At 36.9% G+C, this 7,592-nt stretch overlaps 1 pseudogene; it reads right to left on the reverse strand.

The window, feature by feature from the left end:
• Nucleotides 1–2,951: 2,951 nt before the first annotated feature.
• LOC120358887 lies at nucleotides 2,952–7,202 on the reverse strand (annotated as a pseudogene).
• Nucleotides 7,203–7,592: the final 390 nt, after the last annotated feature.

The following is a 7,592-nucleotide window of genomic DNA, read 5'->3' on the forward strand; positions in this document are numbered from 1 at the left end:
ATGTGAAACAGTTAATTCTCAATTCACACAGAGAAAAAGTTTTGGATTTTTACGATCTCCTACTTTCTATACTTGTAAAATAGTTACGGTTTATAATAAAGTGTTTAATATTTTTAAATTAAAAAATAAATTAAAAATAAGAAATGTTATGTTTGCAATGGTCCAAACAATTTTTAAAAATATTAATTATGAAGCATTATTTCTTAATTTTGATAGGTGTTTAAAATTCCCGTATATCATGATTCGTGAGGAGCTAGATTTATAATAACGATGTGTTGGTAATATTTGTAAAAATTTATAATCGAGAAATTCCGTTTGTATTTAAAAAAAAAGGAATGGTGTGGTTGCTAGGTGATAGGTGGGTTGTTAAAAAAATTTTAGTGTCGGTGTATTTTTTTCAGTTTTTAAAAGTAAGTTTGAAAGATTAGTTGGTATTTTATCACGATTGGAAAGTATTTACAAGATAAATAATACGATTTCGTGAAATCTAATAGAAAAGATCTTCTTGGCTTTCGGCATTGTATGATATTGATGCGTGCAACATTGTAAAAAGAGGAATCATAAAGTATCTTGATTTGTTGAACCATTCTGGCGGAGTTATTGCCGTTCGGGTGAAAGAGTCTGGAAAGTTGAGGGGGACGCCCCGTATTTCCTACCATTCGGGTGAGGAGTTCTAATTCAATAATTATAAGTTAGCCTTTTGAAAGTTGTCTATTTGGACATCCTCTATTTTTTTATAAAAAAAGAAGAATAATTATATTGGATTTGGATTATTTCAAGAAAACATTGTAAATATATTTAATTGTTATTCAAATAAATTTTTATCCAATTAAGGTATCGTAAGAATTTTATGTCATTAATATAAATTTATTATGATAAAGTTATTATCTGAAGTTCATCTTAAAATATCAAAATATAATTCTTTAACATTATATAAAATAATTGTTTTATTTTATCTTTAAAAAATCATAATATTAATTAAACATTTTCACATTTCAACTATTCTTAATAATCTCCGATTGTTACAATGCGGTCCGCAGCAATTATTGAGTTCAATTCGCAGTAAGGACTGGCCACTAGCCGGAGCAAAAGAGGCCCGGAAGGTGACACGTAGTTACCGTGCTTTAGGTACAGACCAAAAATACGAGAGCATTTAATGGCAGACTTACCAGAGTCGAGAGTCAACGTCCTATCTAGGCCCTTTGAAACTACGGGTGTTGATTATGCTGACCCTCTACAAGTCAGAGAAAGCCGAAGAAAAGGCCGAATTCATATATCGAAAGATTACATAGCCATGTTAACTTGCTTTGCAACTAAAGCAGTACATTTAGAGCTTGTCAGCGATCTGACAACCGAGACGTTTTTGGCAACGCTGCAACGATTTATAGCGTTGATTGTTGCGATTGTTCCCAAGCGTTTGATTGTTAAGTGCAGAACATTTTTATTTCTTTTCTCTTTGAGGCTTGTTTATAAGACATTATATATGCAAAAATTTAAGTTAAATGGCGAAGCAGGAAAGATAAAAATTCAATTTTTTATTTTGTTACGTTAAATTAGTTGCTCTTAAATTAGCTAAGTGTTATTTAAATCAACGATTACTCTTATTCACATATAAATACGACAAGTTTTTCCTTTCGTTCTCTCATTATTAGTTTAATTTGAAATTTATATTTTAAGGCGGCCGGGATATTTGAGTCGCAATGAGTCGAGCCTATAGAAGGTGCATGGATCGGTTGAACAATCGATATATTGATCTTTCAATTCTCGCGAGCGCGAGCAAAACTTCCGCCTATGTACGTTCGTCGGTGTGTACGCCACACTATGTGCAAGAGAAATCACGAGTTCCTACAATAAAATTTATAAAAACGAACGCAAGCATCTTTTATCAGTTTAATAACTCAAACAACCTTCTCCGCTTTCTTTAATTCATTTCTTCTTTCTATTTTATTGCCATTTTACACTCTTTTGATTCAACCTCCTTCCTTCCTTCCTTTTTACATTATTTCATTACTCTTCTTTTAATAGCATTTTAATAGCAATATTATAATAATAATAAACAAAAGTATTCATTCCTCTCCTTTACTTTATCTTCGTCGCACATTTTTTAAACTTTTTACTAAAAGAGGTAATGTTCAACTAACCCTTTCAAGACGGTTTTTACAAGTGATGGTACACATGTGTAACTAGAGTCTAAAAAGGATTAATGAAAATTTCATTTTAATAACAGTGTAACAACGCATGCAGGGAGCATACGTTATTCCCGGTGAACGCCAGCCGGAGGCCGCTGTTCGGCTTTAAAAAACAGAAGGCGCTTGCGCCTACCTAAACGCTGCCACAGCGACGTCGCCGCTAACGGCCGAGGACGGCCGTTAGCACGAGGCAGACCCGTGCACGATACAAGACCACGCGCACGCGCAACATCGACCAGCCGCAGGACGAAATCCCCGCAGGAAGCGCGTCTGTACCATCAGCCGCGGAGGAACAAAATCCCGAGATAAAATCTCGAGGAAGAGCGAGCGCACACGGAAACGACTGAGCGCGCGAGCCGGCGGGTATAAAAGGCCTCCGCTCGCGCACTCAGCATCCATTCCGCCTCCTCGACTCCGACCTGAAACTCCTCTGGCCGAACAAGCGGTAAAGGTTCTTTGCCGCTGTCGAGGTACTCGACAGAGCCGGCGTTCGAAAGAACGTAGCTTCCATCTACAAACCACCCCGGAGACCAAACGGCGGTAAAGGTTCTTTGCCGCCACCAAGGTACTTGGTGGCTCCGGGCGGTCCCAGGCAGAACAAACCCCGCGACTTCGCGCCGACTATTAAGCCGAGGAACGAAAAACCACGCTCCAAACTGTCAGACATTTAAACGCCGTATCGAGCCGACTCACGCGTTCGCGCCGTCGGCGCGCCTTGCGCCCCGCCGCATACCAGCGCGACCGCACCTCGAAGCTCGACCAGCCGAAATTCGCGGAAAGCCGACCCCGCTTCGGGAAATCGCGAGATTCCCGCTCGGCCCCACGGCCAAGGCTGTTTGTAAATAGATTGTATACATAGTCCACCGTTCCCAGTTATTGTACTCTGTTCTGCACGTCATTTTCAATAACACCGCGATCTCTAAAGGTAAATGTACTATATCGCACTGCGTTATTATTACCGCGAAATACGCTTGTACCAGAATATAAATCCGTCGATCCGCGCTCGCCGTAGTTTCCCTCGATCACGGCAGCGCAGCTCAAATTGTACCGCGTACACGACTTTGCAATAAACCTATACGCAGCTCGACAAACCAAACGTTTATTTTCTCTCTCCCGCCTCGAACCTATTGCGTTAACCGAACCGCGAGCTAAATCCGCGCACAGCAAAACGGAATAACGGTTGTTTCATGTTTAAAAATTGTAAATAAATAATCGATAGAACTCTTTTCAAAATAGTCAAAAGTATGCGAGAACTATCAAGATTCTCTAACAAATCGATCGGCACTGTTAGCACTGCGTTCTACAATGGGTGGTGTGCCAGCTGTTAGATCAGAGGTTCCCAAACTTTTTTTTCTCGTAGACCACTTTCAAAATTTTACTGGTTTCGGTGGACCCCCTGCTGCTATATTTCTACCATATTTTCAAAACTCGTCAAAAAATGTAAAGATTAGGTCTAACGATGGAAATTTGCGTCGCGGCTGAGTTCAAACCCTAAATTCGGAGTGATAAAAATAAAAAGAAAAATATTATATTTTCTTGTGTTCTATTTATTAAAATAATATGATTACAGACTTAATAGAATTAAAATTAAACATTAATAACGTAACGTAACTTCAACAATGCAAATCAACAATTAAAAAAAAATAGTCATAATTTTAATGGGAGGGATGTACTTGATGGATTGACAGCAAATTATCAATATTTGGCTTCAGTTTTGTGAGGAATAACCGCAAATCTCCCCGTTCTGTGATGTTCAATCTGCTCCTTTTTTTGTTAATAGGTTTGTAACGACACTAAAACTTTTTTCGACAAGGTATGACGAGGGAAACGCTATCAAAAGTTTTCTCGCAATTTCCCATAGCCCAGGATATTTTTCGGGTATTTCTGCCTGCAGCCAAAATGTTTGATAGCCTTTTTTAAATTTCACCTTCAGCTCCTCATTGGTGCTAAGCTCGAGTAGCTCCTCTTGTAATACCACATTCGCCACTTCCGTTTCATCAAATGGATTTATGATCCATGGTGGTATTTCCATCGTCAGAATATCTTCAAATCTATTTTTGAAGTCATTATGCAGGGCATTTAAATGTTGAACGTATGTCTGTATATCCTCATCAAGACATTCTGCCTGTGACAAGTTTGGAAACTGGGAGAATTCGCGCCGACTAATATTTTGCTTCATAAATTTCAATTTTCCAAGAAAAGCCGAAATTACACCCTTTGTTTTTATTAAATTTAGGCTGTCCCCTTGTAACTGTAAGTTAATGTCATTAAATTTTTTGAACAAATCTGTCAAATACGCGATGTCTGCTTTCAATTTGATCAGGTTTTCTTTTAAATCTGGATCTTTACTTTCCAGAAACTCTAAAACTGATTCAAAAAGTGAGTAAAATCTTGTTAAACATGCACCTTTCGACAACCAGCGTACTTCAGTATGTAAGAACAATCGTTGGAAGTCTTCATCATTTTCGTCGCACAATTGTGCAAATAAACGAGTATTTAATGCATTGCTTCTTATTTTGTTAACTGCTTTAATCACAAATTGAAGCGATTGGTGCAATCTATCACTCAAATTTTTCGCTACCAGGTGTTGTCGGTGGATGACACAGTGAATTGCAGTTACTCCTGGTATAATTCTTTTAAGATGGCTTATAAACCCACGATATCGCCCGAACATGGCAGGAGCTCCATCTGCTGCCACCGAAATAATGTTTGTAAATGGAATCGACTTTTCCTTAAAAAAATCACTCAGGACATTAAATATTGATTCGCCTTTAGTGTCCGTCTCCAAAGTTTTCGCGAATAGCAGCTCTTCATGGATTTCTTCGTCCATAACAAATCGAACATATGCCAATAATAATGCTTCATTACCAGGTAAAGTTGACTCGTCCAGTTGAATAGAAAAATGAGTTGTTTGCAGATAATTACACAAGAAGCTTTCAATATCAGAGCTTATTTCATCAATACGTCTTTGTACAGTGTTGTTACTCAAAGGAATTCTTTTGAGTACGTCAAATGGAGGTTTGTGCAGAACAGTTTTTAAAACCTCTTCAATAGCGGGTAAAATTAACTGTTCTCCGATGGTGTGCGGTTTTCCAGATTTCGCTATAAGCAATGAGATATTGTAAGATGCCCGCAAGCCATCATCGTTACTTTGAGACGTTGAAGCGAACATACTGTGCACGGTGGGTCTCTTTTCATATTTTTCCTTCAATGTTTGAAAATATTTTAAATCTTTACTTATTTTATCAGGATGACATCTTCTTAGATGATCTTCGAGCTTCGATGGTTTCATAGAATCATTGCTCAAAACTTTGTTGCATAAAAGGCATATGGGCAATCGTTTGTCTGCCTTTGATGGAAGAAAACCAAATTTCAAATAATCAACACTGTACTGTCGATATTTCTTCTTAGATTCAGCCATGTTTTGTATCAGTTACCTACCTGTAAAGAAAAACCTGTTTGTTTTAATAATCATAAGGCGATTTTAACAGGATATGGCTATTTTAACAGATTAGAATAGGATTAATTATTGCAATGAAAGAAACCTAAATGCCGGCGGCAAAACTGATTTTAATTATTAAAAGCAATAAACCGCTAAGACCCATATAGAGGTTTTCACAAAACGGCTGAACCTATTGTAATGTAATATAAAACATTTTTTGATTAATTATATTGTGATACATTTCTGTAAATTGGAAAGAAAATACTTTTAAAGAATATTTCATCAAAACTCCGCAATTTTAATGATTTATTTATTACTTTGATGTACGTTACAAGTGGTACATAAAGACACGTACAATTTATGAAAATATTTTTAGTCATTTAGAATTAGCAACTACGAGGGCACTGAAATATGTACAAACATGCAGGTCAATCATATATCTCTCCTTTAGTGAATCACCACAGTCGGATAAATAAATAATTTTATAATAAAAAGTACTAAAAGTTCAATCTTTCTCGGCTTTCTGTTCTTTTATAGAAGTATCGAATAATGGCCCTGTTCAGTATTTAATTTTTATTACGTACCTACTACGCGCAAACATAACAAATATAATATTATTACAATACAAAATAAAAGTATGTATAACAAATAGGCAGGTACTTACTTTTTCCGGCACTGGCAAACACTAATATCGATTCACTCACACTTTTCTTTTCAAAATTCCAGAAACAAATGAGTAACGTTTGTCCTTGGCATTCGTATTTATATTGGTGAAGAATCAAACAAGTTCATGCAAGATTGCAAACACAGCACAAGTCGTATTTTGTCCCTTTGCACGCCTGAACAAAAGCGTTGCGGACGGGTGGGCGGACGGGTGGGTGGGTAAGCGGGTCGCAGGCGACGCTTTGCAAGTCTCGACACGCGTCGTACTGAATATCGAATATGTTTTTACAAGTAACAGTCGCTGACCTTCTTAAAATACACTACTCAAAAAAATTAAGGGAGGTTTTAAAAAAAGGAAATTAAAGCTAAATAAACAGGCTATCTGATCCATATGCCGGCCTAACTGAAAAAATTTTTTTCAAGCCCGTGGACCAAAAAAAGCAAAAAATTTGCAAAATTATTTTTTCGCGCTATCAGTTAGGATTGCATGAGAACCGTAGCTCCTAAAAATTTTTAGCCAAAAAATCTAAAAATTAGAATTTTAAAGCTTCAAAATGCTTTTTTAAAGTCTCAATACGACCATTTTTCACCGAAATACAGCCTGTCAAAAATCACCGAAAAATTAGGAATTTTTTTTGCTCCCTTTTTTTGAGTAGTATATTATTTGCCTACATTGACAGGTAAAGCTAAGCCAACATTTTTGTTCTTTATTATCGAAACCAGATAAATTTTCGTGGACCCCCACTTACAACTTGTGAACCCCCATTTTTTTTTTACGCCAACGTAGACCCCCGTCGAGTCTCCCGTGGACCCCTGGGGGTCCACCTGGACCACTTTGGGAATCACTGTGTTAGATTAAAAAATTGTTTAAAAATATTAAATATGCAGAACTATTTTTAAAACTTATCAAAAACTATAGAACTCTTCAGGAACTGTAAGATTTTCTGATTTCATATATTTTTTTTGTAACTTGGGGTGCTACGAGAAGTTGGGACCTCATATTTTTTAAATTGAATTTCTTTGTTCATCGACAGAATTATTGTTTTAATCTGTCAGGAACTGTAGAACTAGTGTGGGTGCAAACGCAACTTTGATTAAAGTATTTTTAAATATAGGACCAACTTCACACCGGCCTCGTAATCTCGTGCCTTTTTGCATGTGATTTTTACATTCTGCTTTACAAACATTCAAATCATCATAAGGTTTCGATTCTATAATGCCTTTAAGGCTGCGGTCCACTTAGCGCTTCAAACGCTACAGAGCATTTGTAGCATTAATATGGCTGGTCCATTTGACGC

The sequence above is a fragment of the Solenopsis invicta genome, chromosome 10 (assembly GCF_016802725.1).
Source record: "Solenopsis invicta isolate M01_SB chromosome 10, UNIL_Sinv_3.0, whole genome shotgun sequence".
Classification (NCBI taxonomy): domain Eukaryota; kingdom Metazoa; phylum Arthropoda; class Insecta; order Hymenoptera; family Formicidae; genus Solenopsis; species Solenopsis invicta.